General features: G+C 46.0%; 1 long non-coding RNA gene across 1 annotated transcript; it reads right to left on the bottom strand.

Annotated features, from left to right (window-relative positions):
* Positions 1-7,633, bottom strand: LOC147362785 (uncharacterized). The gene is made up of 3 exons (XR_015136435.1): positions 7,335-7,633; positions 1,031-1,137; positions 1-691 (listed from the first exon to the last, which is right to left on the bottom strand). It is a non-coding gene; the product is annotated as an uncharacterized LOC147362785 (long non-coding RNA).
* Positions 7,634-7,717: the final 84 nt, after the last annotated feature.

Below are 7,717 nucleotides of genomic sequence, written 5' to 3'. Positions count from 1 at the left end.
TTAGAAGAAACAAAAATGTCCCAAGGTTTTTATTCTTCGTTTCTCCCAAAGGACTCAAGCCCAGCCCCACAGTAGGTGTGGGCAAGGAGTTACACGCCGAGCCTCCGTGGCGGTCAGGGTCATGCCTGCCACCTCCTGAGACCACCCTCCAAGAGCAGTTCCCTCGAGAGGCAGAGGGGGCCGCACAGACTTCAGACTCTGAAAGCACCGCCTCACTCCAGAATGGTATTTCTTGTCTAGACTTCTTCTAGGGAAGGATGTTAGGTGACTCAAGTCACGTCCAGAGTTTAACTCACAGTCCAGGCCTCAGAAACAGGCCAGGTTGCCTTCTATAGGGATGTATTGGTGCTTCCTCAGAACTGCTCCTTTCTCCGTCCTTCCCAGACACACACATGTCCTCCCATGGGTGGTGTGCATAAGACTGAACTGATCAGTGAATTGTTAGGATTGGATTCCTCATGAGAGATAGAAAATATAGGGTAGCAGTGTCTGAAGCAAAGCAGAAGTCTCTTTCTCCATCATGAGTATGTCTGGGTGGGCAGTCCAGGGCTGGTGCAGTGAATCATGGGTCATGGGTCCACCAGGCTCGTTCCTTCTAACCTGTTCCTCTGCCACTCTTGCTTTGGTTTCCAAGTTCACTTCATCATCCAAGATAACTGCTCCAGCTGCAGCCATCATATCTGCATTCCAGCTGAAAGGAAAGAAGAAGGGAAGGAGAAGGGCATGCCCCCTCCCTTTGACACTTCCCTGAAGGTGTACAGCCACCATTCAGTCTAATCAGCGAAACACTAATCACTTGGCTACACATAGTTGTAAGAGATGATGGGAAGGGTGGTCTTTATTTCAGGAGGCCATAAGCCCAACTGAAATTTAGGGTTTTTTTTTTTTTTTTATGGAAAAGCAGAGTAAAACAGCTGTGGGGAGCAAACAGTACCATCTGCCCAAACAGTCAGCAACAAAAGGGCTCAGCAAAATGTTTCATAACAAGAGAGCCATTCAAAATCAAAAGGACAATGAGATATCATTTTACCTGCATCAGATTGGCACAATCAAAGGGTCCAATGAATGTCAAGTCACAGAATGTAGAAAAATGGAAACTCTCATAATTGCCGCTGGAAGTGTAAATTGCTGTAAGCCCTGAGGAGAGATTTGGAGATTTGTTTAGAAAAATTGCTTAGAGCAATTCCTGAGAAAGTCAAGGATACTTATACCTACTGCCCAGGAGCTCTATCTATCTATCCTTCTAGAGAAAACCTCACATGCACTTACAGAGAAAAATACAAGAATTGACTGCTGCACTGTGAGTAATATTGAAAAACTGTTAAAAAACTGCATGTCCATGGATAAATAAATTGTGGCATATGCATGAATTATAATACAGCAATTAAGATAAATGACACAGAGCCACAAGTATCAACACAGATAAATCTCAAAATATAAATTGAGAAGATGTAGTTAAATCCACAATGTTTTGTTTCATTAAAAAGAAGAGGAAAAAAGACATCATGTGAAGATTTGATAAACTAAGTGTTCATTATATTATTCTTTTTTCAAGATTAAGTTGAAGGATTTTTTTGCATTCTTTTTTTACTGCAAAATATACATAACAAAATTTACCATTTTAACCCTTTTTCTTTGCCGAGAAGGGTGCAGGATTTTCAGTTCCCTGAAAAGGGATGGGACCTGTGCCCCCTGCAGTGGGAGCAGAGAGTCTTAACCACTGAACTGCCAGGGAAGTCCCCCATTTTCACCTTCTCAAGGGTACAGTTCAGTGGCATCAAGTACATTCACATTGTTGTGCAACCATCAACAACGATAGAGCCTCTTTCATCTTCCCAGAATGAAACTCTGTATCCATTAAGCAATAATGCCTTGGACTTCCCTGGTGGTCCAGTGGTTAAGACTCAGCACTTCCACTGCAGGGGGTATAGGTTCCATTCCTAGTTGGGGAACTGAGATCCCATGTGACACATGGTGCCACCAAAAACAACAATAATGTCTCAGTCTCCCCTCTCTCCAACCCCTAGGAACCACCACTCTACTTTCTGTCTCTAAGACTTTGACTGCTCTCGGAACTCCAATCACGTGCAATCATACAGTATTTGTCCTTTGGTGACTGTCTTATTTAACTGAGCAGAAAATCTTCCAGGTTCATCAACATTGTTGCCTGTAACAGAAATTCCTTCCTTTTAGGGCTGAAGAGTACTCCACTCTCTCTCTCTCTATATATATATACACTTCCTTTTATTTATCCATTCATCTATCAGTGGACACTTGTGTTGCTTCCACCTTTTGGTTATTGGGAATAACGCTGCCATGAACGTGGGTATACAAATATCTGTTCTAGTCCCTGCTTTTACTTCTTGTGGATATATATCTAGAAGTAGAAATGCTAGATTATATGATAATACTATTTTTAATTTTTGAGGAACATTATTTTTTATTATTTGTTTCAAATACTTCACAATAAAATGATTAATGGTCTTTTTAAATGCTTCATGATAGGAAGAAGTTACCATGAAAAATGTTTTATCATCTTGAAAAATGCCTTTACACACATCTGAGATGCTTTAAGGAGTCAAAATATTTAGTGGATATGGCATCAGTTTCCCCAAATCCAAGCCCTTGGAAGGTTAATCTATACCCACGTTGGTATGGAAACTCGCCTTGCAGTGCTGGCTTCATGAAGGCATGGGGCTCACTTCAGGCCAGTGAGATGGGAAAAGAAGCTATGTGTCCCAGGGGTGAGGGGGGATAGGGTTAATTCAGAAAACTATTTCCTCGTTCCTAAGAAAAACATCAGGAGAAGGCGGCCTTGTTTCTGGGCATGGCTGTGTTAGCTCTGATGGCTAGAAACAATGCTGCCATCTTGCCTCCATACAGAGTGGGGAGCCACAAAGGAGACGGCAGAGCCAAAGGGTAGGAGAGGCTTAAATTTCCATATTGTGGAGTTTTTAGTTGTTGAGTAGATAATACAGGTATAGGTATGTGTAATAAATGCCCTAATATTCAGGTTACTTGAGGGGAAGCTATTAGTTGAGGTTGAAAGCATCTCCACTGATTCAGTAAATAAATTTAAGTAAATAATTTAAGAAATTCAGTTCAGTTCAGTCACTCAGTTGTGTTCGACTCTTTGAGACCCCATGGACTGGAGCACACCAAGCCTCCCTGTCCATCGCCAACTCTTGGAGTTTACTCAAACTCATGTCCTTGATGAGTTGGTGATGAGAACTTGAGTTGGTGATGCCATCCAACCATCTCTTCCTCTGTCGTCCCCTTCTCCTCCTGCCTTCAATCTTTCCCAGCATCAGGGTCTTTTCCAGTGAATCAGTTCTTTTCATCAGGTGGCCAAAGTATTGGAGTTTCAGCTTCAGCATCAGTCCTTCCAATGAATATTCAGGACTGATCTCCTTTAGGATGCACTGGTTGGATCTCCTTGCAGTCCAAGGGACTCTCAAGAGTCTTCTCCAAGACCACAGTTCAAAATTCTTTGGCACTCAGCTTTCTTATAGTCCAACTCTCACATCCATATATGACTACTGGAAAAACCATAACTTTGACTAGACAGACCTTTGTTGACAAACTAATGTCTCCTTTTATTATTAAAAAGTAATATGTTGTCTAGGTTGGTCATAACTTATCTTCCAAGGAAGCAAGTGTCTTAATTTCATGGCTGCAGTCCCCATCTGCAGTGATTTTGGAGCCCCCCAAAATAGTCTCTCACTGTTTCCACTGTATCCCCATCTATTTGCTGTGAAGTGATGGGACCAGATGCCATGATCATAGTTTTCCGAATGTTGAGTTTTAAGCCAGGTTTTTCACTCTCCTCTTTTACTTTCATCAAGAAAAAGTAAAAACTTTCATCATTAGTTCTTTGCTTTCTGCTGTAAGGGTGGTGTCATCTGCGTACCTGAGGTTATTGATATTTCTCCCGGCAATCTTGATTCCAGTTTGTGCTTCATCTAGCCCAGCATTTCTCATGATGTACTTTGCATATAAGTTAAATAAGCAGGGTGACAATATACAGCCTTTGTGTACTCATTTCCCTATTTGGAACCAGTCTGTTGTTCCATGTCCACTTCTAACTGTTGCTTTCTGATCTGCATACAGATTTATCAAGAGTCAGTTTAAGAAATTAGACAAGTAATATATATATATATATATATAATATAATTATAAATACTTTAAGAATACAGAGCAAACTTAAAATTTCCCCTTCACTTTCCCTATCAAAATTTCCCCCCTAGACCTTTTTAAATTATATATATATATATATATATATATATATATATATATATATATAAAATCTATGCTTAAACACGTTTTTATTTTTATTTTTTAAGAAAATTTTGGCCACACTACATGTAGATCACTCTTCAAATCACTCTTTTTATCTAAAAGTAGGTTTTGAAAAATATTCCAGGCCAGGAGTTTTCCATCTTCTTAATTTTAAAAAGTGTTGTATAGTATTTCATGGTGTGGGAATACCCACATTTATTCTACTTTTCCTTTATCAATGAACATTTACACACACCTCTTTGGGCACTGAAATACTTATGAAGAGTGAATTCACTGAAGGAGAATTCCTGAGTGAATGGATAGGTGTATTTAAAGTTTCTAGCTGTGGTGAGTGGGGACTACTCTTTGCTGCGGTGCTCGAGCTTCACTGAGGTGGCTTTTTTTGTGAAGCACAGACTCTAGGCGCACGGGCTTCAGTAGTTGCAACATGCAGGTTCAGTAGTAGTGGCCCGTGGGTTTAGTTGCCGCGTGACATGTGGAATCTTCCTGGACCAGTGATCAAACCCATGTCCCCTGGGTTGGCAGGCACATTCTGATCCACTGTATCACCAGGGATATCTGCATTTTACGTTTTGATAGATATCGACTTGTCCAGGGAATATTTGTGCCAGTGGAGGTGCCTAATGCATAAAAAGGGCAACCCTGTGCCCAGGGTCTCCGCCCCTCCCCTCTACCCACCCCAGTCTGCTGCTGGTCTCTTACTATCAGCTCCCTTCCAGCTGCCACCTCCCCCTCAGTGGCAACAGCATGCATTTCTCCAGAAGGAAGCCCAGTGCGTTCCTGGGAAGAATGAAAGAAACCAGAGGAGAAATGAGAAATGAAAGAAACGAGAGAGAAACGAGGGGAGGAGCCACTGGCCCTGCCTTCCAGGAACTTTCTTTTATGGGAAAAGGAAGCAACATTCAAGGCGGTCAGTGATTCAACAGGGATGCTATTAAAAATATTTAACAACCTGTATTAGGAACAGAGGCACAGAGGCCTTGCCTTAGTGCCTCCAGCCGGGGAGGCTAGAGGCCCTCTGCTCAGCCAGATGTTTAACCCTTTAGTTGTCAGATCCATGAAGGTCTGGGAGGATCCCAAGGAAGGGGCTGATAAGAGTTCAGATAGCATGGCCACAGCAGTGCAAATGGGCTGACACCCCTGTGGCATTCCTAGAGGCCGTAGGGTATCTTGGGAGGCACAGGTCCTGGGTTAATATGGGACTCCAAGAGAGCTTCTGGGAGGAAGAGATTTTCTTGCAGAGTTTGGGTTGGGAGGAGAAGCAAGCAGCCCAGGAGTCAGCAAGGTCAAGGCAAGCCCTGATGCTCTAGTCCCCTTCTCTGTGTTTTCCTTGAGGCCTCTCCTCTTCGTAATCTGCCCAAAGAAATACACATTGGTCTGGGGGCAAATTTACTCAGTTTGAAAGAAACAGTGGACCGGTCATTTTTCTAATATCAAGACCCCATCAAATGTTCCCTGACCCCAATTTTCTTTATGTTGTGCAGCAGACAAAGGCAAGATTCCAAACTGATCTACTCTTCCTCCATATTGGGTTAAAAAGGCCAGAGAGCTGACCTCAAACCGTGAGCCAGCTCCTGGTGAACACACTCACGGGTCTTTCACTAAAAGGGCCTTCTACCCAACCAGGACCCTGTGAGGTCCCTGGAGGAGGCTTTTCTCCTGCCCTGCTGTTGGATGATCCCTGAAACCAGGGCCCTAGAGACCCTGCATGTGGCACCAAGGACCTGGATGAGGATCTGCCATTCCTCACAGACAGACCTGGGGACACTGAGACCCCGCCCCCCCGCCCCCAAAGGGAGAGCTGCCTGAGGTCAAACAGGTACACAGAAGCAGAGGCGAAACCAGGGGGCTTTACATAAATGGCAACCCACTCCAGAGGAGCCTGGTGGACTACAGTCCATGGGGTCACAAAGAGTCGGACACAACTGAGTGACTTCACTTCACTACTTTACCGTGTCTGATGGGGGAGAGGCTAAGATGGAGATGCAGGAGGCTGCTTAGTTCAGGGCACACCCGCAGGATGGAGAAGAATCCACTGGCCAGCAGCCAGTTGTCCCTGCCTGCAAAACCCAGGACTCAGGAATGTTTAATCCGTTTTAAGAGAAACACAGGAGACTGCCCAAGAGGCCAAGAAGCAGTCAGGGAGAGTTTTTCGGTTCCAGTTTCCGCCGGGGCAGGCCGTGTCCTCTGCCTGGGGACGACGCCATCTTTGGTGTCCAGGTCCAAGGTCCTTTAGCACCATCTCTCCCGCCTACCAGATTGCTGTCAGGGCTGGGCCGGTGCTTCCCCTTTTCTTTCAAGGCCGTTTGCACCACACCCGCGGGCCTTCTTTTTGCACCGAGGTTCCAGATTGGTGACGGAAACACAGGTCCAGGGTTTCTTGGGGATTCATGAAGAGCAAGAACCTCAGTGATGCTTGTCAGGTCTGCAGCTCAGAGGTCACCTCGGCACAGAGCCGTTTATTTTTACTTTTAGCCCGGAGGATGAAGAGAGGGCATTTTTTGTTTTTAAATTAGGTCTTTTTAAAAAAAAATTATTTTAATTGGGGGCTAATTACTTTGCAATATTGTAGTGGGTTTTGCCATACATTCACATGAATCAGCCATGGGTGTACATGCGTTCCCCATCCTGAACCCCCCTCCCACCTCCCTCTCCATCCCATCCCTCAGGGTCATCTCAGTGCACCAGCCCTGAGCACCCTGTTTCATGTATCGAACCTGGACTGGCGATCTATTTCACATATTTTTTTTTCTATAGAAAGACACTGAAAAGTCCTTTTTAAAAAAATTTCCCCCCTCGGCAGGCGGAGGTGACTGGTTGTTCTTTAAAAAAAATTTTTTTTAACACCCCCTCCTGTGCGTGTCCAGTTGTTTAAAATAAGGTTCCGAGTTTCCAGCACTGGCAGATTGGGTGAGGGAGGGCGTACAGCGCCCCCATCCGCAGCCAGGGAAGGGTCCCTCGGTTTCAGGCCCCATCACCCCGGGGGCCCCCCTGCACAGTTTCCGAAAGGGTTCCTGCCTGGGAGTCCTACGCACCTGGAGGGCGCTCGGTGTCCGCTCCCAGAGGGCGCTGCAGACTGGAGCCCAGAGTCGACGACCAACTACCGCCCCTCCCGCCACTCTCCCGGGCAGAGCCTCCAAACCCTGGGCCAGGGAGGCAAGGACTGAGCCCAGCCTCCACCACCGGTGAACCTGGGGGCCGCGGAGCTGAAAGGCCGGGGAGCCAAGGTCCGCGGGGGACCAGGGCTCCGCAGGTAGGCGAGGCTTCGGCCCCTCGTCGCGGGCCGGGGGCGGGGCTGAGGTGCAGTGGTTGGGGCGTTCCTTGGCCGGGGAGCGGGGGACGGGCCTCGTGGCTCAGGGGGCGGGGTCCTAGGGGGTGGGGACGAAGGCTGGCCCCGAGACCTGGAGAGCTGGGGGTG

Source organism: Bos grunniens, chromosome 11, assembly GCF_055505025.1.
Source record: "Bos grunniens cultivar Pamir isolate PY7600 chromosome 11, Bosgru_T2T1.0, whole genome shotgun sequence".
Classification (NCBI taxonomy): Eukaryota; Metazoa; Chordata; class Mammalia; order Artiodactyla; family Bovidae; genus Bos; species Bos grunniens.
The sequence above is the reverse complement of the archived record's forward strand: the minus strand, read 5'-3'. Positions and strand labels throughout refer to the sequence as shown.